Genomic DNA, 23,647 nt, shown 5'->3' with positions numbered 1-23,647 from the left:
AACATGACTATCATGAATAGGCTGGCAAAAAAAAACCTCAAGAAGGCAAGCACAGAATGATTTAGGAAGACCGCCATTTTGGTTTGAAGCAGACATTTTGTAAACAGTTAAACAAATCATAGCGCCCAAAGCCGGTTTCCCTTAACGACATAAAGTTTGGCGGACATGTCTATCACAAGTCGACCTGCAAAAAAAAGTCTCATGAACACACAGTAAGTCTGCCATTTTGTTTTGAAACGGCCATTTTGGCCAGTTCTAGCGTTTGTTCAAAGACATTGAACGTTTAGAAAATTCAGCCCCCAAAAGCCAGTTTCACTAAAAGCAGCTTGAAATTTGGTAGACACGTCGGTTATGAGTGGCAAACGATAACGTGTTCATATGTGTGTGCGTGTGCGTGTGTTTACTATTACGACACGATCAAAGCAAACGTCATCCATCACCAAAGGTGCACACCGGCGTCCCCTTTGACCGGCAGGTGTTCTGCCAAGGAACGTAATGCATCGTTTGGCAAGTTTCAACCCATCGAGGTGTAAATGGAAGATTAACGCTGTTGAGCACACGCGCGCACGCAAACGTGACCAATGCCGCATTAAGCGACATATGTTGAACCAACCGCTGTTGTCAAAGCGCGTCCTCGGGTCGCGGGCGCCGAAGAAAAATCCCCGCCGCATGCTTTGCAAACTCGAAACCCTGCTTTCAGGACTCCATGCGGGAGGTTGCCGTGGAGACAACCCTAACAACCCGCACTGGCTCTTTAAAAAAAAAAATCTAATCAAATATGGGAGCGTAACCAATGTAATGTTATTGGGCCGTGACTTTCTGCGGCCAGCTGTGCAGAAGCTTCCATTTATTGCCAATTCTAAAAATAAGGCAGCGGCCAACAGAGAAAAAAACAGCAGAGCCGGATATTTATTGGATCGGTACGGATTGTTTGGGGTTTTATTGGCCCTGTTTGTTCTGTTAAGGGGACCAACAGATGACAGAAATCATCAGCTGCAGTTAAATGCATATTAAAATGACACAAAAAAAGCGGCTGTGACCTCCACCAAGGCTCACCAATCTCAATTTTGAGTCGCACCGAATTGCGCACATTTCCTGCGACGGCCATGAAAGGGATACGCGACTCATTGAGCCATTTTCAGCAGTAATAAGTTCATATTTTGTCTCCAATTAATTTGATGACTCATTTTGCCACTTGTTGTCCACTGAGGCTCAAAGCTCAGGTGACGACCAATCATGGCTCAGTTTGCGAACGTCACATGACCCAACCCAGAAAACAGGTGAGCTGTGATTACTGAGCCCCGAGCTCACGCGATTTCATTTTCAGTCGGCAAAATGTGATCGTACATGAAAAGTACTGAAGTTATTAGGGCTGTCAGTAATTAATTGTAATTAATCACATGACTTCAATAGTTAACTCACGATTAAAATCACAAATTTTATATCTGTTCTAAATGTGCAATAAAATGTACACAATTTTTTTCTCAGGTTTCATGCTCTTGTTAACAGAGTGGGAGAAAATAAACTAATAGAAATATGGCTGCATCATTAAGTCATTGATGCAGTAATTTGATAATAATTTATAAAATTGAGTTAAATTTACATGTAAATGTTAAAAAGATGTATTGTACTGTAAAAAAAAAACATGTGATATTGATTTGTGTTGAGGTCATTTGTTGCCACTAGATGGCATAATTGCATTTGTAAGACGTTGGTGACAGCTCGATGCAGTTTTCTTTTCGTATTACGAGCTACCTAATCTTTAACATGAAGTAACTTGTGAAATTCTGCACATTTTTAAAATTGTATAATACAACTTGACCCTAGCCTGCACAAAAAGTATGCGTTATAATTAAATGTATTACTGCTGAATTTTGACGTGCACGTGTCTGCTTCGTTATGACTGGAATTTCCCTAATACAGGCTTTCCAAGTAAGGGGCGGTCATTAATTGCACGTAAAAAAAATTTGTGCCGTTAAAGGAATTTTAAATTAACTACTAAATTAACGTACTAAATTTGATACCTCTAAAAATTATCACATGAATTCTTACTGTTTGAAGGAGTCAAGTATCCATTTAAACGTTTCGCAGTATTTACTTACAAATGAAGGAATTTGTAAAAAAAAAAAAAAAAAAAAATCGTCTTTTTGCAACCGGATCTGCACCAGAATTTTATGGATTTGATCTTCAACCCTTCCCCGCTGCTAAAATAACCTTTGCGACAATATATTTAGAAGTGTTCTGTTGAGTCCGGCTCTCAAACAAACAAACGGCAATTACAAGACAACCTCCAGCCTTTTTTTTTTTTTGCTCGCTATCGTATCGGTATGAAATGTGTGGTGCGGCCCCTCACTTCTTGCGCCAAGGTGTGGTCGGCGTCCATCTTGTGTCACTGTTGCCCGTCGTCAAGTCGTTAGGACGAAATGGCCGTGCAGCAGGTGCTCCAGATGGAAGGCTCTCCAAACCCCCCCCCCCCCCCCCCCCCCGCACACAGAATTTTCTGGTCTTATTATCAAATTACTTTTCCGTCTTTCCGCTCATCTGCGGGCTGATCGGCGGCGTTGGCGCGCGCCGTCTTGGCCGGGGCGGCTCCGCTCTCCGGCAAAGCCATTTCCTAGCCGGCTCTGAACCGGATTAGCGGCTCCAGATGGAATTGGTTGGGATCTCTTTGACTGTCCGATTGTTCTTCTCTTTCTCGCCGCAGGGTTGCCGTAGGAACGCATCCCGACGAGGGTTCATTTAGAGGTCGTTTCTCGTTCGGGGTCTCTACGGGAAAAACTTTTGTGTCGGAACTGTGGTCCTAAACCCCGTGTGGCGTTTTTGTCAGCGTTAGCCGTTCTTTTGTGTACACGTTCCTCCTTATAATTTTCAGACAATGCAGGAAAAAGTCGCCTTGTCGGGGGGGCAAACGTTTCGATCATTTCAGTGATTGCTGTCTTAGTAATTTTCATTTCCTGAGGTCCCACATAGATGAAAACTCACTTTACGATTTCTAATGTGCAAAAAGTGCATTGAAGGAAACACGTCAGACCCTTTGATTCCTCTCATTCAAATGCTGTCAGTCATTTTTGTTTCTTGGCCTTTTGAATGCACGTAAACTAATTTTGATTCTTGCTGTTTCTGATTTCTAATATACATTGCAGATAATTCAGGAAAAAAAGTTGCCTCGCTGGGCAGCAAAATATGAAATCAGAATTTTTGTTTCATGCGGTCTCATCTCATTTTCTCGTCTTTATGATTTCTATTGTGCAGAAAATGCATCGGGTTGCGGGGAACGTGGGGGAAAGAAATCGCCATCTTGGGAGCCTGGGCGGGTAGTGGGGTTACATCCTATCAAAATGTTACTCAACCACTTGATTGTCTTGGGACTTGTGTTTTGTTGTATCTTAAACGATTTCTAATGTGCAAACAGAGTTAGAGTTGCAAAATGCCTCATTGGGGGGCAAAATGTCAACTCTTTTGTGTCACTGATTTTTGTTTAGTGGGGATTTGCATTCATGGAAATTATTTTGGTTTCCGTTGTTTATGATTTCTAATGTGCAAAAAATGCATCGGTTTGCAGGGAATGCCGGGTGGGGGTAGAATCACCTTTTCGGGGGGCAAACACTCAAATCTTTGGACTTGAAATGTTGGTTTTGTTTGGTTGTGCGTGTATAACATCTTATTTAGCTTGCTTATGCGCCTTATAGGATTTCTAATGTTCAAAACGGGTTGATGGCATTCATTCGTTTCGATCGTTGATTTCGGTCGACCACACGCCACAGAAAGGAGAAATGAAACATTTTCAAAACCATGCATTTGTAATTTGCATCAATTTCCAGGCAGTGAGCCACGAGCGCCGTGTCTGCTGGCTGCGGCAGAACACTTTTTGTGTCCAAACTGTCAGCAGGCAGTCAGTGTCAGCGATCCAGCGGAATTGAGAAGCGGCGACTTTGGCCGGCCGCGCAGCCTGCTGCTCGCCTTTAATGCGTTGTGTCACATTCCAAATTTTGCTCGCAAATGTCTCATTACGCTTTGGCGCCGCGCCGCCGGCCGGGTCAGGCCAGCGGACCGGAATCATGACACAGCGCTGACGCACGACGTGAAGCGCTCGCTAGAAAACATTTTACGTGATTAGCGCGCTTTTGGCGAGCCGTTGGCTTGAAAGTTGCTTTGCACGAGCCATTTTAATTTTGCATTTGATTTCAGCTCTGGAAGTCTACAAGACGTCACCTGATGTGATTTTTTTTTTTAATTTTAAAAGTCGAAAGCTTCCCATTGCAGTCTTTGAAGGTGTCTTAGCGGCTTGCTAAAAGACGCCTCACCTTGTAGCGCGCCGCCGCGTGCATGTAAGGGCATTCGAAAATGACTTTTCTTTTCATATGACTAATAAAAAAGAAAGAAAGAAGAAGCTCATTTAAAGCCGGAGGAAATTAAACGGCTCGCTCTCGCTCGTCCACTCTTTGAATGTCAAGAGAAAATAATTGGAGTGCGCTAAACTGGAAAATTCCAGCGTGACCATGCAGATTTGTCAAAAGTGGCGGCTGACGGCGGATGGAATTTTGAGAGAAATCAAAAGTGAGAGAAAACAAGGAAATGGAGTTTAGGTCCGACTTGTTTAGGGCCTAGATGGGCTGCAGGGGGGGGGGGGGGGGGGAAAGTATTTGCTTAGTGCTTATGAAGCGACGGAAATTTGGAGTGTGGTTCCCAAGTATTTGTACTTGCGTTACAAAGGGACGTAAAGTCAACAGAGTGAGGTTCCCCATCCTGGTGAAGTTAGGGTGTCAATATTTTAGGATTCCTTCAGTTTGGACAGAGTATGAGTGGTTAGTTATAAGGGTGTCAGGTGATTAAAATGATTAATCGCAACTAATCGCATGATTTCAATAGTTAACTCACAATTAATCACACATTTTATATTTGCTCTAAATGTACAGTAAAAGTTTTCATATTCTTGTTAACATAAAAGTGGACAAAAATGGTAAACAAATAGAAATATGGCTGCGTCTGTTAGTCATTGATATACTAAGTTCATAATAATTCATAAAATGGAGTTAAAATGAAAAAAAAAGGTACTGTACTATAAAAAAAAAAAACAAGCGCGATATTGATTTGTGTTTAGGTAATTTTTCTGCCACTAGATGGCATAATTGCATTTGTAAGACATTGGTGACATTTTTTCTTTTCTTATTAAGAGCTATTTCATCTTTAACATGAAAAAACTTGTGAAATTCTGCACATTTTTAAAATTGTAATATACAACTTGACCTCTTGATAGATGCATTATTATTACATTTATTACTGCAAAATTTGAACATGGACATGTTCCCCCAGTAGAGGCTTTCCAAGTATCGCGCATTAAAACAAATTTGTGGTGTGAAAGGAATTTTAAATTAACTCAAAATTAACGCACTCATTTTGACCCCGATATATATATATTTATTTTTAATATCTTTAATTATAAAAAAAAAGGCTACAATTTATTCAGTCATGACAGTTGGCATGCAAATGTGACAAAGTGTAGCTCTGAGCCTCAGGCTGTGGCTCTCCAGCTCTGTTTTTCTGCCATCAAAAGATGTACAGTATTATGTTAATTTTCCCGCCCATTGATCAAGCAAATTTATTTGAATGGCCAACCCTCGCGGGATGCCGCGGAACGCTTGAATTCAAATTCAAGTAGTGAACTCCTCTTCGCCGGAACAGCCTCTTCCCACGAGGACGTGAGCGGCGAGCATGAGCACGTCGCCACGGGGGGCGCGAGCTCGCACGTCTGTGACTGAAAGGCGCACGCGGGTCGCGGGGTGAGCGTGCGTCCCCTCCGGACGTCCCCAACATGATCCCACCTGGGAAACGCTCGCATGGTGCACGTGTTTCTCCGGCGGGGCTTTGTGGCTAAATTAGCCGCTGCTTGACCGAACCGCCTGCAGAGAACGCACATGCTACCTGGAAGTTGTTTTCCAACTACTTTGCCGCCTAAATGGGCTGCAGTAGAAATACGAGACAGGAAGTACATCAGAAAGAGGGCAACGCTTGCTGTCATTCTAATGCGAAGTTTGCACTTGTTGCAACAAGGCAGAGCGACAAGAGTGAACGGAGTGTGGTTCCACAGTGCTAATTAGGGTGCTAGCATTTGCTACCTATCAACAGAGGAAGTACAGAAAGAGGGCAACATTTTGTGTATTTTCCACTACAATGATTATTGTACTTTTTGCAATATCATAGCAAAAGAGGTGGTGTAAAATGAATGGAGTGTAGTTCCCATACAAGTGATGTTTGTACATTTGCCGCCTGAATGGGCTGCAGTAGAAATACAAGACAAGAAGTATATCAGGAAGAAGGCGGCGTTTGCTGTCCTTCCAGGACGAAGTTTGCACGTGTTGCAGAGTCAGAGCGACAAGAGTGTTGTCAAATGAATGGAGTGTGGTTCCCCAGTGCTAATTCTAATTCTAGTGCTAGCATTTGCTGGGTTAGAAATCAACAGAGCAAATACAGAAAGAGGGTAACATTTGGTGTCTTTCCACTCTGATGATTTTACTTTTTGCAATATCATAGCTACAGAGGTGTTGTAAAATTAATGGAGTGTAGTTCCCGTACTAGTCATATTTGTACACTTGCTGTCAAAATGGGTGGCAGTAGAAATCAGTACAGGAAGATTTGATGTCCTTTCAATGTGATGTTTGGACTTATCATAGTTACACAAGTGTGAAAAATGGAGAGTGGTTCCACAGTTACAGTGATGTTTGTGCATTTGCCGCCTAAACGGGCTGCAGTAGAAATAAATACAGGAAGTACATCAGGAAAAAGACCTTCTTTGTCTTTTCAATATGAATTTGGTAATTATGGCAGTAACATAGCTACAAGAGTGGTGTAACATGAAAAGAGCGTGGTTCCCAAGCATGGTGAAATTAGCACATCAAGATTCCTTCAACTTGGATGCCTTGTGAGCGGGATTTTCAGTTCAACATGGAAGTAAGAGAGAATATTACAAGAACATTTTTGAATATTGTAGCTACAAGACGTTTGTAATGTTATTAGAGTGTGGTTCCCTAGTGTTAGTGAAGCTGACATATTGGCCAACTCTGCTGTCATAGAAATTAATATATAAAGTAAACACAAAATAGAATGCATTTGTACTTACAGACATATATTAGGTTTAAATTAAATGGAGTTAGGTTCCCCAGGCTGGTGAAATTATCAGGTCTTCAAATCCTTATATTTGGATACCTTGTGAGTGGGATTGTGAATTTAACAAAGAAGTTATCGAAAAGACAATACATTATCATATTGTGGCTGCAAGATTTTAGTAACGTTTATAGAATGCGGTTCCCTAGCGCTAGTCAAGCGGGCACATTTGCTGATTTAGCTGTCACAGAAATTATTGTAGAAAGTATACAGAAAGAACAATGACGCATTTGTACTTTGAGAAAAGTGAATGAAGTGAGGTTCCTCAGGCTGGTGAAATTAGCACATCTGCATCCCACCAGTTTGGATGCGACGGGTTGTTTAATTATTTCTTGATAATTATGAAAAGTCAGGACATTATTTTTGTTATGACAGCTGGCGTTCAATTGTAACAAAGCTTAGCTCTGAGCCTCAGGCTGTGCTTCTGTCCTTTGAAAGTAAATGCTCTGTCCGCTGCTATTTGCCATAAGGTGACGGGGCTATGAAAACATTTTCCTTCGGAGCCGCTTCATGAATCAGCTTTTTATGATTGGGCCTCCTGATGGATGATTATATTTACGGGAAAGCCCATAAATATGTTTACGACGGTGAGTCACGCGCACTTTGCCACCCGGCAGCCAGACGCCGGTGGCGCGCCTGACACTAACTCCGCTTCGTTCGGCGACATCACGGCGGCGCTCATTAGCGTCCGCGCGGACGTCCGCTGTCAAAAGGGTTAGCGAGCGGCGAGAGCGTGCGGCGCGGCGGCAAAGGTCACGCTTGATAGCGGACACCGCTGAGATGATGAAGAAGCGGAAGAGTGCGATGATTAGGGGCGACAGGGGCGGCACGGCAGTCGAGATGCCACAAGAACACGGAAAGGCGAGCTTACGGCGGCATCTCGGGGGGAGGGAAGCCGCTGTGTGTCGTTTTTTTTTCAAATTCAGTTTTATATTCGCTGGACATATCAATCATAACTACGGCCTGACCGTTGTGCACTTCGACAGACCGATTCCAGTATTTGGTCAGATACAATTCTGATAACCGATTAATCGGAGGATTAATTAAAAAAATATATAATGAACAAAATATTGTCTTTTTTGGTCCCTAAACACTTAAATCAACAAAAAACAATTATTTGTCCTTGTATTTAACTTTACAACGGAGTGAAAGTGTCTTTTTACCAGATTTTTAAAAATGTTCGTTTGAATGTCACTCTTTGCATTTTGAAAATAAAATGATTTTTAATTTTTTTTAAAGGGAATTTAGCCACAGTAATATGATGCAGTTTGATCATCTGATTCAGTGATTTTTGTGCATTCCACTAGAGGGAGCCCCAGAGTACATTTGCATTTAATTGTGCGCAGATTTTTTCTCGAAGCCAGTTTCACTTAGGACCATTTACAATATTTACAACAGAGTGAATAATTGGCTGATTTTTTTTTTTTTTTTTTTAACGATTTTACCGAAGACCTTTGTCTTATGCGAATGATAGTCAAAAAAGTCGGCCGATTTAATTTACGAATGTTTCAATTGAATATGTATTGTAACATAAACATCAAATAGGAGTCACAGCAAAAATACATTTTTGAAAACACACAATTTTAAATATGAAAGCGTAGAACTGCCAATTTGCAGTAAACATTTTTCACTAGCGAATACGTATTTAAATACGTTTGAACGTACTCGCAAATACGTTCAAACATACCTGTAGGCTAAATGCTACAAACATAGCATATTTTCCTATAATGCTACGCTACTTTCCTTGCGCATGTGAGAGTGTAAAAAACAAACACTTTTTTTTTAAGGCATTTGTCCCACATTATGCCAATATTTTCAAAAATTCAGTTAAAAAAAACATTGATTATTCGTAATTTTTGGGATGTATATATAGAATATTCCCCTGTAAAAAAATACTATTTGGAGTTTGCACATCTGATTCAGTGATTCTTGTGCGTACCACTAGAGGGAGTCTGAGTACAGCACTTGCACTCTCCTGTTCAGCATTTTTTTTTTTTTTTTTAAATCAGCCCGTGAAGTCCGTTTGACTTTGGATCATGAAATTTAGTGGGCATGTCAATCATAACGTGATGCACGAAAAAGTCACAAGGACCTATGCCGTAATTTCAACAGGAAGTGCCTTTTGAGCCCCCGGTCGAAAGCATAATCCAGGTCTTGCATTGGCTCTCACTGGTCACGTGATCACATTCTGTGACGACTCGTTCCAAAGCGAGGTTCCCCCCCCCCCCCCCCTCGTGCACGGCTTCGTAACGTGATGAAATATGAAAAGCAGCTGCGCGGGGAAGGAGATGTGCATGGAATAGTTTTATGGCAACTTTTTCTGCTTGCCTCCTTTTATGTTCTTTTTTTTTTTTTTTTCATCTTCATTTTTTGGGGGGGGGGGGGGCTGCTGGCGAACTGCTGATGTTTCGGATTTTCGTCATCCCCAACAGGTCTGACTTCTGAATAATTCAACAGCGGTCCGCTTGCCGCGGCAGCCGAGTGCTAACAGTGCGCTGTGAATAAACGGCAAAAAAAAAAAAAAAAAAGACACGTTTTTATTTCAAGATATTTTCGATTTCATTGAAATTATTCGTATTATACTTCACGTGATGAAGTGAGTAGAAATTTACAGCACTCCACTTTTGGCAATCATCCATTTTACGACAGCGAGTATTAATGATTTATATGCACGCGGGCGGCCGACGTTATGATATACGCCGGCTCTTTTATTAAAGCCAATGAGCCCGACGGGCTGTTTTCAAGGTAATTTCACATCCTTTTGTCTTTACAAGCTGGAGTCATTTTCCATTTCATCTCCGCACAATCATCACCTCGTCAAGCTTTGCACATAAAATGGCGCCGAGATTGTCCGCTTGATTGTGATCAATGCAAATGAGGCGGGAAAGTCGACATTCTTGACCCATCGTTCCACTTATTATTGGGGACGTCCTTCTGGAAAACGGCAGCACTTTGGAACCATATTTGGTGACATAAACGGCTTTTTAAACGACTTTTGCTACTAAAACCGCATCGTTTTAGAAAAAGAGAGTCAAAAGTAATTTAGCTAAGACCATTTTTTAATACGTATGAATATTTGATAATACTATGACTCATTTTTTAATGTATATTTAAATGAAGTGTTTTTTAATATTTTAAATCTTTAATTATATTACGTTTTTATTTGATTGCATTATTTTATTTTAAACTGTGCAGTATGTTTTTTTTATAATACTATTATACTGAACCTAACCCGCATTACATTATATATTTTTTGTTGTTGTACACTCTAAAAACAGTTGGGTCAAAAATAACTCAATATTGGTCCAAAATGGACCGATCCACTTTTTGGGTCAATTTGACCCAATTCTCTGGGGTTGTTTTGCTCAAACAGCGCTCCCAAATTTTGTATAAAACTAACCAAAAAATTGGGTCATTTGGTATGCAACAAGCCAAAATGCATTGTTTTATTTATTATTATTATTATTATAATATAATAATAATTATAATAATAATAATAATAATGATGATGATAAAAATTGGGTCGGTTTTGGTACAAACCCCCCCCCCCCCCCAAATTGTATCGTTTGATTTGAAAAAATACAAATAATAATAATTATTGTATTTTTTTTTACAAAACAACCAGAAACTTGCAATATAAAATTATTAAAATGTGTTAATTTTTATAAAACATTTGAAAACAGATTTACAAATTAAATGTACTTCTAAGTTTACATTATGTTTTGTTTTTGCAAAAAATGAGAGATATCTATTTGTGTTTGTACAATCTAATCTAAACCAACCGGATACAATTTTTTTTTTTTTTGTCAGACCCCCACTTAACCGTTTGTATCAATTTTCCCCGAAAAAAGGTCAGGAGCTCAAAAGCAGCACCTTGGTGTGCGCCCAAAACTCGTGCAGTTTGGGAGAAAGCTCCGAGCTGATTTCTTTCTTTTTTTGTCTGGAAGATGCCACGGGAACGTCGTAACCGAGTTAGTTGAATTTCTCATGCTAGCCTGATTAGCCTCCCGAATCTGCTTTTATTTGTGATTGAGTGCGTGTAAACAAGTCCAAATTGCAGCTGTGCTCAAGTCACCTGGAGGCACGCACGCACGCACGCTCGCACGCACACACAACACTAGCCGTCCAGTGAAGGAAAGCCTAATATGCTGAAAGTGGGAGGGGTTTTTTTTTGGGGGGGGGGGGGGGGTCACATCGACCACCTTCCGCTGTAATTAAATGGAGTCCTAATGAATCATGGCCTCTAATCCTAAAACAAGTTCCATTTCCTGCGGGATTGTGAATGACCTACATGTGCTAGCGACGCTTACGGCGCTTGCGGACGTCTTCAGCTTTCTTCCTTGGCACGCGCGCGCGCGCGCACGCACGCGAACACAGCGATCGACTTTGAAAGCCAATGAGCGGCGCGGCGAGCTCATTTCCATATCAGGTAGCGGCTTTTAAAACATTCATGGAGTCGTCACGTGGTCATCAAGGCTTCCTCCCGGCGCCATGGCCCCGCCCCCTGCGCATCCCACGGAGAATTATTGTCTACTTGCAGGTCTTGATTTGAAAATATGTTTCACGAATTTATCTTTGGAGCGTGCGGTGTGTCGCTAATTTTAGGGGTGGTCATTAATTGTGCGTTAAAAAAAACTTTCAATAAACTCAAAATGAACGCACTTATTTTGACACACTTAAAAAAAAAAAAAAAGCTTTCTTGGAAGTACTTGTAATAATAATAGTGACCATTTTTTAATACGTATGAATATTTGATAATACTATGACTAATTTTTTAATGTATATTTAAATGAGAAGTGTTTTTTAATATTTAAAATCTTTAATTATATTACGTTTTATTTGATTGCATTATTTTATTTTAAACTGTGCTAACTATTTTAAACTTTTTTTATAATACTATTATACTAAACCTAAGCCGCATTACATTATATATTTTTTGTTATTGTACACTCTAAAAACAGTTGGGTCAAAAATAACCCAATATTGGTCCAAAATGGCCATGGCCCCGCCCCCTGCGCATCCCACGGAGAATTATTGTCTACTTGCAGGTCTTGATTTGAAAATATGTTTCACGAATTTATCTTGGAGCGTGAATTTAATTTCAATTTTAGGGGTGGTCATTAATCGTGCGTTTAAAAAAAACTTTCAATAAACTCAAAATGAACGCACTTATTTTGACACACTTATAAAAAAAAAAAAGCTTTCTTGGAAGTACTTGTAATAATAATGGTGACCATTTTTTAATACGTATGAATATTTGATAATACTATGACTCATTTTTTAATGTATATTTAAATGAGAAGTGTTTTTTAATATTTAAAATCTTTAATTATATTACGTTTTATTTGATTGCATTATTTTATTTTAAACTGTGCAGTATGTTTTTTTTTTATAATACTATTATACTAAACCTAACCCGCATTACATTATATATTTTTTGTTGTTGTACACTCTAAAAACAGTTGGGTCAAAAATAACCCAATATTGGTCCAAAATGGCCATGGCCCCGCCCCCTGCGCATCCCACGGAGAATTATTGTCTACTTGCAGGTCTTGATTTGAAAATATGTTTCACGAATTTATCTTGGAGCGTGAATTTAATTTCAATTTTAGGGGTGGTCATTAATCGTGCGTTTAAAAAAAACTTTCAATAAACTCAAAATGAACGCACTTATTTTGACACACTTAAAAAAAAAAAAAAAGCTTTCTTGGAAGTACTTGTAATAATAATGGTGACCATTTTTTAATACGTATGAATATTTGATAATACTATGACTCATTTTTTAATGTATATTTAAATGAGAAGTGTTTTTTAATATTTAAAATCTTTAATTATATTACGTTTTATTTGATTGCATTATTTTATTTTAAACTGTGCTAACTATTTTAAACTTTTTTTTATAATACTATTATACTAAACCTAACCCGCATTACATTATATATTTTTTGTTATTGTACACTCTAAAAACAGTTGGGTCAAAAATAACCCAATATTGGTCCAAAATGGCCATGGCCCCGCCCCCTGCGCATCCCACGGAGAATTATTGTCTACTTGCAGGTCTTGATTTGAAAATATGTTTCACGAATTTATCTTGGAGCGTGAATTTAATTTCAATTTTAGGGGTGGTCATTAATCGTGCGTTTAAAAAAAACTTTCAATAAACTCAAAATGAACGCACTTATTTTGACACACTTAAAAAAAAAAAAAAAAGCTTTCTTGGAAGTACTTGTAATAATAATGGTGGCAGTTATGGCAAATTGACTGAGATTATGATTACATGTGATTGCGTTTGGCTCCGCAGCCGTACCAACGTGACGACGATTTCCCGATTGGCTGGTCGAAGCGGCAGCGGCGTTTTTATGGTCGCTGGCGAAGGTCTATTTCAGACAACAACAAGGAGGAGGAAATGCTTGTGGGCTCAATAAAGCGCTTCCCTGACAACTGGTGATTTCCAGACAAATGATGTTCCCTCCATTCAGACTCCATCTCATTCCATTTGGGCTCTTTCTGCGCTTGGAATGACTTTGACGCAGCCGGACTGCGGTTATAAATTAGCGACTCTCACTGGGGAGGGGGAAGAAAAAAAAAAAATGGTGTAAAGATATTCTTCTTTCTTGGAAGCGGGCCGATTGCTTTTCAATGGAGGGGGGGGGGGGTGAGTTTGCGGCGTGACAGTGTTAAACGACGCCACGGGGGCGGAGGCTGCGTAAAGACTCGGAATGCGACGGCGGGCGGCTGCTTATTGAGTTTGGCGGCGACGCGAGCGGCTCGTCTAAATATATTCGCCCAACTGGAAGGATTGTGTGCACATCAAAAGTCTGCCCGTCCCACAGGCCTGTCATCTCTGCTGTTTAATAAGCCGGTTCATTGTTTGAAGTGCCGGAGATGTTTGTAATCCCCTCGGATTGCACTTGCTGATGCTGTAAAAAAAAAAGAAAAAGAAAAGCCATCATGCTGATGTTTTTTCTCTCTCTTCCGCTTTCAGCAGACTTTGGTGGTTTCAATCAAGCTGGTGAAGTAAAATGCCGCTTGAGTGGCGGGTTCAAGGATTTGTGTTGGGAGGTACAGCACATAGATAAATTGAGAGATGTACTTTGAGTAGATAGTTTGTGCGAAAATACGCCGCCACTCGAGCGGAGTGGAAAACAAATAAAGTAATTAATGAAGGCGCATTGATGCCCTTGCACTTGGGCAAGGAGTGCCGCAATGGCCGATTTTCACATTTCACATTCCGCCATTATCATCAAAAAGGGACATAATAACTACAAACTAAGACTGATTGATACATACATTATCATAAGGGACATAGGAACTGCATAAGACTAGACAAACTAAAAGTGACTAACACATCATCATAACGGTCATAATAACTGCATAAGACTAGACAACTAAAAGTGACTACTATCTAATCATACAATAGCATCACAACTGACACGATAACTGCATAATCATTCATTATCATCATAACTGACACGATAACTGCATAAGACTAGACAACTAAGAGTGGCTAATATCTAATCATATATTATCATCACAGGGGGCATAGTAACTGCATAAGACTAGACAAACTAAGTGACTAACACATCATACATTATCATCATAAGGGACATAACTGCATACGACTAGACAAACTAGCAGTGACTAACACATCATCATAATGGTCATGATAACTGCATAAGACTAGGCAACTAAAATTGACTAATATGTAATCATACAATATCATCATAACTGACACAATAACGGCATAATCATTTATTATCATCATAACTGACATGATAACTGCATATAAGACTAGCCACTCTTAGTTGTCACTAAGAGTGACTAATACATACATTATCATCATAAGGGGCATGATAACTGTATAAGACTAGACAACTAAGAGTGACTAATACGTAATCTTACATTATCATCATAACTGACACGATAACTGCATAATCCTACATTATCATCATAAGGGACATAACTGCATAAGACAGCTAAAATGGACTAATGTGTAATAATACATTATCATTATAACTGACATGATAACCACGTAAGACGAGACAATAAAGAGTGACTAATATGCAATCATACATTGTCATCATAAGGGACATAGTGACCACATACGACGAGACAAACTAAGAGTTGCTGATACATCATGAGCACACATTATCATCTAAATGGACATAGTAACTGCATAAGCAACTGTCAACATCATAACACAAAGACCCCATGACCTTACCCCAAAACCGTCACATACGGCTCAATGACGTCACATTCTGCAAACAGTACATTTGAAAAATGCTGTTGAACATCCAATAAGTAAGTGAAAGTTGCTTTTGGCTCCTTTGAAGAAGCTGTTGTAAAGTCCGTCGTCTGGCACTTTGGGGGATTCTTCCAAGTGGCGGGCCCTTCATGAATTTTTACCACGATGGTCAATTTGTGAGTCCAGGTGGTCTCCGAATGGCCGCCGCGGTCGTCAGTAGGGGGGGGTGGGCGGGGGCGGCGTTGCCTTATGGAGCTCATAAAGATGAATTAGTACATTTCACGTGATTCCTTTAAGACACTAAAGTGGACGAGTTGCAGGCCGTAATCAAGCCGAAGCTGTCGCCACCTCATGAGAGACGGAACGCCATTTTGGGAATTCACGCTCAAATCGAATAAGCGCTTCATTACTCCATACTTTATTAAGTTTTGCTGAAAGAAAGAAAAACTAATCATAGCCGTTCTTGGCCAAAATCTAACAAATAATTCCTTCCACTCTGTTGTATTTCACCCCCCCCCCCCCCCCCTTAAACCGCCTTTCAGTTTTCCTCCAAGTTTGAATGAAAATGAACTTTTCATAATCATACGTTATTAAAAACACAAAGTAAACATTATTCCGTCATCATTAAATCAGCATCAAAAGAGAAAATATGGATATTGATATTGCGCGGACGTTGAAGCGGTCCCCTTTGAACTCGCCGTGTACGTATGCGCTCCTTTCTCGCCGGAGGAGGAGGCGGCGGCCGCGGAATAGCTCTCAGAGATGAAGTACCATCGCCGCGCCCGCGCGCGCCGGGCCCGGGCCCGGGCCAGGCCCGCAAGAGGCTTTTTCTTATAATTAGCCGCGGACGCTAATGCAGCTGGGTAAATAGTTTCAAGGGTCATTTGCGACTGTTTTATTTCCCGTGGCGGATCGGATCCACTTTACGTGGCAGTCAATCAATGCGAGTACATCAAATAAAACGTGGCGCTTGCCTTGGCAGGAGCTCGTTTGTACGCGAGCTCGGGGCCAAAAACACAAAAATACGCGCGTTTCCTTTCTTTTCACAAGCGCCGGCAACCTCGCAGCCAAAGTCATTTTGATCACGTTTTTCATTGGTTGGCATGCGACAAATGTGCACGTGCAAGCCATTTTTTATGTGCGTGCGTGTGTGTGTGTAACTGGCGATAAGCTATGACATGGCCACGGGTGTTTTTCTTTGTACGGGAATTACGGACGTTCTCATGTACTGCAGCTGGAATACATTTTTCAATTACAGATTTTTCCAACGACAACACACAAAGAGTACAGATTGATTTCAGTAATTGCTTCATCTGTTGATTTTTTTTTTTTTATTACTCCATGAAATGGATTTAAAAAAAAAAAAAATGTCCACCCTTTTAATGTGAGGAAAATTGGCAAAAATGTTGATCATTAGTAAAATCTAATGTTTTATTTGATTCAAAATAAAGATCATCAGTACACATCAGGATAGTTATAGCTATTTTATGTTATATCGAAATGTTAGTCGAAATTTAAATGGACAATTTAAAAGAGAAATAAATGATCAATAATAATTATTGATTCATTTGATAATCTATTAATGGTTGCCCCCTCTAATGCGAGGCTAAAAATGTTTTCTAACTATATATATTATCCGAAGTCATGTCACTTGTTTCTAGGCAGACTTCACGGGACGCGAGCACAACCGCCCCACAAACAATAAAAAACATACTTTCCTTGTTTTTCATACACATTAATTTCACAATCTAAATGCTACTAAAATAAAATTGTAGACTTCATTTAATAATTTTACTAAATTCATGTAACATGACAATCGCACAAATATTAGCAGAATATAATGTAAAAAATGTTGGTGAAAATTGTATTAACGATAAAATACATGATATTGTGAGAGAGATGTTTCAATGTTACAAAAAAAAATCTAACAGGAATAACATCAAGTAAATAGAATCATTTTGATGTGTGGATGCATTATTTTGTGTCGTCTGCAAAAACAAGCAACCAGAGTTGGGGTGGGGGAGGGGGGGGGGGCGGATGGAAATCCGCCGTTAATGTAAATCTTCTCGAACGGGAACAGTCTGTTTTTTAAGGCGACGCTAACCGACCCGTTGACACGCTGACGCTTCTTAGCACAGACCAGCCCGAGGCTTGAATATTACATGCTAATTTCTCTTGGAATATATTCATCATCCTTAAAAAAAAAAAAAAAGCATAATAGCTTCATTACCATAATTGTTTTCTTCCACCCTCGTGCACAAATAGCTGTGAAATTTAAGTTTCACGCAATAAATGAAGATTCTCTTAATGGTTTGATGTCCGTTTGGGTATAGAATCCATTTTTTGAACACTTTTGTGCGTGGAAATCCATCGTTGATTTTGAAGGAATTGAAGCAAAACGGTGTGCAATGCGACCAGTGGGGGCGCTGTTGAGTCACTTGCAACTCGTTTGCCGTCTATAGAAGAAGAACAGCACGACTTCTTTCGTGTCTATAAATTTGTCATTAAAACCCCAATCTCAGCCCATCGTTACCGTGGTAATAAAAAGTAACTTGTAATCTAACTCAGTTACTTTAAAGTAACTAAGTTCAATTTTTTTTTCCATAAATGGAAATGTATTGGTGCATTTTGAAGAAATGTTAATGCATGTCACGCACGAAATAAAAATGCAAAATAGATCCTCATAAGCATTTTTCCCAGACAGGCCCCACCCCTCAATTTTGGCAAAAGTGTGTCCACCGGCGTGTTATTAAACACACACCTGGGAAGGGTCTTAAAATGTGATGTGTCTTCTTTAAATCTTGTTTGGCCGCATCGGATGTCTTCCTTCCTCGGCGGATTTCCGCGGTAAGCGCCGTAAACCAAATACGCTGAAAAGTCGCCGGATGTCAGCGGCGTCTATTAGCTTAAAAATGAGGCGCAAACCATCTCCATCTCGGCGGCTCGAACCACGCACTCGGAATGGATTGTGCGTCTTAAATCCGAGCCCCGAGCTCATTTTCAATGTGATTGGAGCGCGCCGGGGGGGGGGGGGGGGGGCGATGGGGGGGCAGATCTATTGCTCTATTAAAACGCCGGCGTCTGTCTTGCTGGCCCGGAAGAGCGACGGACATCACGGACCTCATCAAGAAACCTCTTCACGCCTCGCCTATGACTTTTACTAAAGGCCACTTTTGATAAATGTCAGCCTCCAAACATTGGTAAACATTTTTTTTTTTCTTCTCCCGAACGTCTGACGGCACGGCAAAGAGGCGAGCGACGCGGCGCTCTGACTCTACATGGTCGCGTTCTTGCGCTCGTCTGCTGGAGCAGGAAAAAACACTTTGGATGCTTTTTTCCCGCGGTGATGACAATATTTACACGCGGCACCATGGAGACCTGCCCTTTCTGTTTGAGTCCCACTCATCCAAACATTGTCTGCCAGCACCATACTACAACCCCCCCCCCCCCCCCTCACTTCACTTCACCCTCCCCCATCATTGGACTAGCATGGAAGAAGAACAAACAAAACAAAACTGCATAGACAAGGAAACGAACGCAGTCTTGGCTTTCACTTTGGGCTCAACGTGTCAAAATTGTAATTCAACCAAATGAAGGACGTGTACAGTATCCTCGTATCCCTGACCAAGAACATCAAATAATGCAGGAACATGAAAGGGTTGAACATAAGTCAAGTGTAGTCTTTCCTAGATTCACTGGATCAACTTTTTGATTTGACTTTACTTTCCTCACAGAATTAACAAAAACTGCAAGGACGTAAATTCCAGTCCTTTCTCAAGAGTCTGCGCATCTTCACACATGGATTTAAATGAGGGAAGTCGTTTCCATCACATTATTCTGGAACAACTACTGATTAGCCAGAAGAAGAACTGCAGGAACAAGAACGGAGATTTCTAGATTCTGAGGATCCAAATTTTGATTTGATTTGACTTTAGCTTTAGGTTCCAGGGCTGCCCCGAATAAAAGAACTGCTGGGATTCGGACCCATGATTCCTGTTTACTAGACAAGTACTTTTTAACCAACAAAGCCACAGATGCTACACCCGACACCGGATCTTATCCAAAAGAGTTCATATGCAGAAACAGTACCAATAACATAAAACTGCAGGAGGAATCCTGCAGGAACAGTAACTTGAAAATATATTTTACAGTATCAGGATCAAAACACGACTGCTGACTACGCTCTAACTACCGACCACAGGATGTTCCTTGTTCCTGCATGTTGTTTGGGGAGGGCTATTTTTTTTTTTTACAGGAACAGGGACGTGAAATGAAGTCTCGCTACTCCCAACTTGAAAGCACTTTTAACTTAAGTCACACTTTCCTATCCCTCAACTCGACCAGACTCAAGCCCGTCACGCTGACATACGGCATCGTAAAATATTTTCCAGATACAAACGATTGGACAAGAACAACTTTAGGATTGGTTGTAAATTGGATTAATGCTAACAATAAATCCGCTGGTCTGTATCTGAAGCGTCCTAATGAGCTCGGGCGATGGACCGATAACCACGCAGAACTCCTTTGAACTCCGTAACCCGGCGCTCGTCCTCGTTCCTTAAGAACTTCCGTTTTTTGGCAAACTCTTTATGGCTAATCATGCGCGGCCGTCACCCGTCTCTGTTTCTCGCCAACCTTGTCCTTGTCGGCCATCTTAATCTGCGGGTTTAGGCGCCTTTGCGATGGAGATTATCCATGTCTTTCTCGTGAGCCACGAAAAGAGCCACGAGTGCTCTTGGCCGAGTGGGTTTTTTTTTTTTTTTAATCAAAATGTGTGTCGAACACCAAGCGGGGGAGAGAGCTCTGTTGTGAGCGCGAGCGGTAAACAAACATCGGGCAATTATGCCTCAGCACGCATTAAGGAAATATGAAAGATGCGAGTTTGCCTGATATGAGGAGAAGAAGAAGAAGAAGGGGGGGGGGGGGTGGGGGGGGGGGTAAAGTGGATGTTCCACTTCAACTCTTGACAATCATACTGGCGCACTAATGCAATTCCCCGTTGTTTTTTGGCCACCGTTCAATGAAATCTGCCGTGGATGTTGGCTCTTATTATTATTTTCCTTTTGCAAATATTGTGCCACTTTGCATCCGAGTTGCGCAACGAGACGTACTCGTAGCTCATAAAAAGTCACATTTTCAGGATCACTTTGAGGCCAAGCCTGCACACTTGAACTTGACGATGGCGCCTTTTAGGGCTTTGGATGACTTGTGGCACCACCCGGAAATGTCCAAGGTTTGTATACCTTGACGCTTTGACTTTTATAGCTTGGGATCATACTTGTCGCTTTATAGGGTACTTTCGAGGGCGGTAATTAGCCCTACGGGCTCGATTATAGTTTCGATTGTAGGTGCAGTAGAGCTTCGAGCTTCGTCTTAACAAGTGTGCTGTTGTTGGCGGATGCTAATGTTGTCCCCTGAAAAAAAAAAAAAAAGAAAAAAAAAAAAAGAAGCCCTTGACGGCACTTTGGCTTAACAAGAAATTCAGTGGACTATCAGACTAACAGAGTTCACAAATAAAGCTCAATAGTCGGGTTTACACGGAGCCATGCGTTCTGATCAGAATTCATCGGAATGGAAAATGCTCCAATTGGAATGAAAAGGCCGAATCCGATAGAAATTAAATTTGGGTTCATGTAAACAGTTCGGTCGGAATAGCCAGGCTGCACCCGGTCTGTGCATGCCGGCCTTTTTTATTTAAATTAAAAAAAATAAAATTCTCTTAAGAGCTCAGTATTGTTCATTCGGTAATGTCATCATCATTGCTCTTTTTTTTAATTTTTAATTTTTAATTTTTAATTTTTAATTTTTAATTTTTAATTTTTAATTTTTAATTTTTAATTTTAATTTTTTTTTTTTTTTTTTTTTTTTTTTTTTTTTTTTATTTTGCTCTGCCTTGATGACGTTGTTGTTGACGCGCTTTAAAACCAAGAGCTCATATGCGACAGGAGAAGAAGTTTTGGGAACTTGTTTTTAGCAAGATGTTGCTAATAAAAGGGCTAAAACTAACACCGTGCTAAATAGATGAAAAGAACTCCGCATCGATTTCCGTGCGCCCCCGGCGGCTGAAACGATGGCCGACCTGATTAACTTGGTGGAGCGCGTCAACGACAGATCGTGTCGAAAACAGGTGGCCGGAAAATCTTCATTCAGAATGATTTCATTTGGAATGACGAAAAATGGAAGCACGCTAAATCCAAGTTATGAGGCTAACAATTAGCCATCTCAACAAAACATTTGCTGAGCGTAACTATATATATATTTTTTTTAGTTCGATGTCCAAATATGACCGCCACATATCAGTTGCTAAAAGGTCAACTTTCTGACATAACCCGATAGCTGCTCTCATTGGTTCTTTACTGTCTTGTGGCCGATACAAACTCCTGCCTTTAAATGAATTTCAAAATAAAAGTTTCGGCCGCACCGCGTGATAACTCGTGAAATGGGCATCATCGGACAAACGTCAATTTTCTCCGGTTTTGTCGATGGCCAATCCTCGCCTGCGGTGGCCCCTCTTTGTGGCTTCTTTGCATCTTTAATGCCATTCGTTCTCTTCCTTCTTGACTACCTGCCCATTTTTTTTTTGAACCTCATTCCGTTTCTTTCTACCTTCTACCGTTTGAGAGCCTTCAAAAGCCTTTAAAGTGGCGCCGTTCTGATTAGCGTCTGCCAGGAAAAGACTCAGGAGTTTAATTATCGCCACTCTAATTAGTGTTATGAGTGCAGTGCGACCCCCGCCCCCCCCCCCCCCCCTTGTGCGATCTCATTGACCCCGAACCATCTGTACGGGTGTGTCGCCGCCATTGTCTGTCAAGCGGCGAGTGCTAAACCCAACCCCGAGAAAAAAAAAAAAAAAAAACAATCCTGAAGTATCAAACTGGATGAATAGAACCTTCGCACGCGGAGACCGAGGCCAACATAATTAGGCGGCGATATAAAAGGTATGATGGATGGCGCGACGCCGAGGAATGGCAAATCTTCCTCATTTTTACCTGCAGACGAGCACTTTTTAGGACATTTTATCTGGGCTTTTTTTTTTTTTTTCTCTCCAAGACAATGCAGAGTGGCTGCAAGACGGATGGAGAAGCAGCGTCTTTAGAAAGGCCACAAAGCAGAGCGCAGTTGGCAATTTTTACTTTTCGGCAGGAGCCGTGCAAATTGGACAGCGGCTTTTTTTTTTTTTTTCCCAGGCAAAAAAAAAAAAAAAAAGAAGAAAAAAAAGTGTGAAGGGCTTTGTCACATTACCCCTCGAGATCAAGACGGGAAGGAAAAAGAAAAGACGGAGCGGCGCTGGAGAAACTCCCCTCGGAGCGGGAAGCCCTCCCTCCGCCGTAATGGCTCCTCGGCCGCCGCGCTCACTTTTTCATCATATGGCCGGAAAATGGGATTTAGCAAACGCTTTTTCACGAGCGGGGGAGAGTGAAACTCACCTTGATGGCTCACCTTCACAATACAACAAAGTTCCTCTCCGCGTCCCCGCCCCGTCAACCCCCCCCCCCCCCCCCCCCCCCCGCCTCGGCCGCCGCTCGTAAAATCAGCCACAAATCACCGGCGCTGCCGTTAAGCAAGGATTTGATTCCATTCATCACTCGGCGCGTCCTCCTCACGCTGCGTCTTCCTATTTGCCAAGAAGCCGAACAGCCTACTTTCTTCTTTCGGGACTTTTTTTTTTTTTTTTTTTTTTTCACGGTCAACTTTGAAACAAAGTACCAAGAAATCATTTTTAGCACGTGAAGGAAGCACTTAAAGGCATCCGACTTTTTTTTCTTTCCTTGCTACGAATGCCACCTCAAATGTTGAACATGAGCTGCCGCGTTGTTGGATGCGCCACCAGCCCAGCCATTTGTAATGACACGACAAACAATATGTTTTTCGTTAAGTTATTTAGATGAGTGCAAATGGACATTTATTATTGTGGCACATTTGAAGAGACCTTGACCCCCTCCGAGCCCCTTCAACATATCATATTATTTGCTATCAGCCATGAGAGTGTGAGATCGAGAAGCTGTTTGTGTATTTGTGTGTTTGTGTGTGTGTGTGTGAATTCACAAGGTTGTAACTCTTTTATGAGCCCGAATCAGAGGTGGAAATATCTGGCCGGGCCTTCAGAAGGCAGATATTTATAGCAATACTTCTCGCTGGCCAAAAGAAGAAGCGGCCCACCCCGCGCCCCCACAAGGCTTGTGTGTGTTGTTTAAAAAAATAAATAATAATAATAATCAAAACTGCACTTTTGTTTTTGGT

At 41.0% G+C, this 23,647-nt stretch overlaps 1 protein-coding gene across 4 annotated transcripts in view; it reads left to right on the top strand.

The window, feature by feature from the left end:
- LOC147156076 (cadherin-7) overlaps window positions 1-23,647 on the top strand; it is a 153,712-nt gene that overhangs the window by 59,361 nt on the left and 70,704 nt on the right. The gene's annotated exons all lie outside the window — the stretch shown is intronic.

Source organism: Leptonotus elevatus, chromosome 21 (assembly GCF_054856555.1).
Source record: "Leptonotus elevatus isolate MCC_2025b chromosome 21, RoL_Lele_1.0, whole genome shotgun sequence".
NCBI classification, from domain to species: domain Eukaryota; kingdom Metazoa; phylum Chordata; class Actinopteri; order Syngnathiformes; family Syngnathidae; genus Leptonotus; species Leptonotus elevatus.
This window is presented reverse-complemented; position numbering and strand designations above follow the sequence as displayed.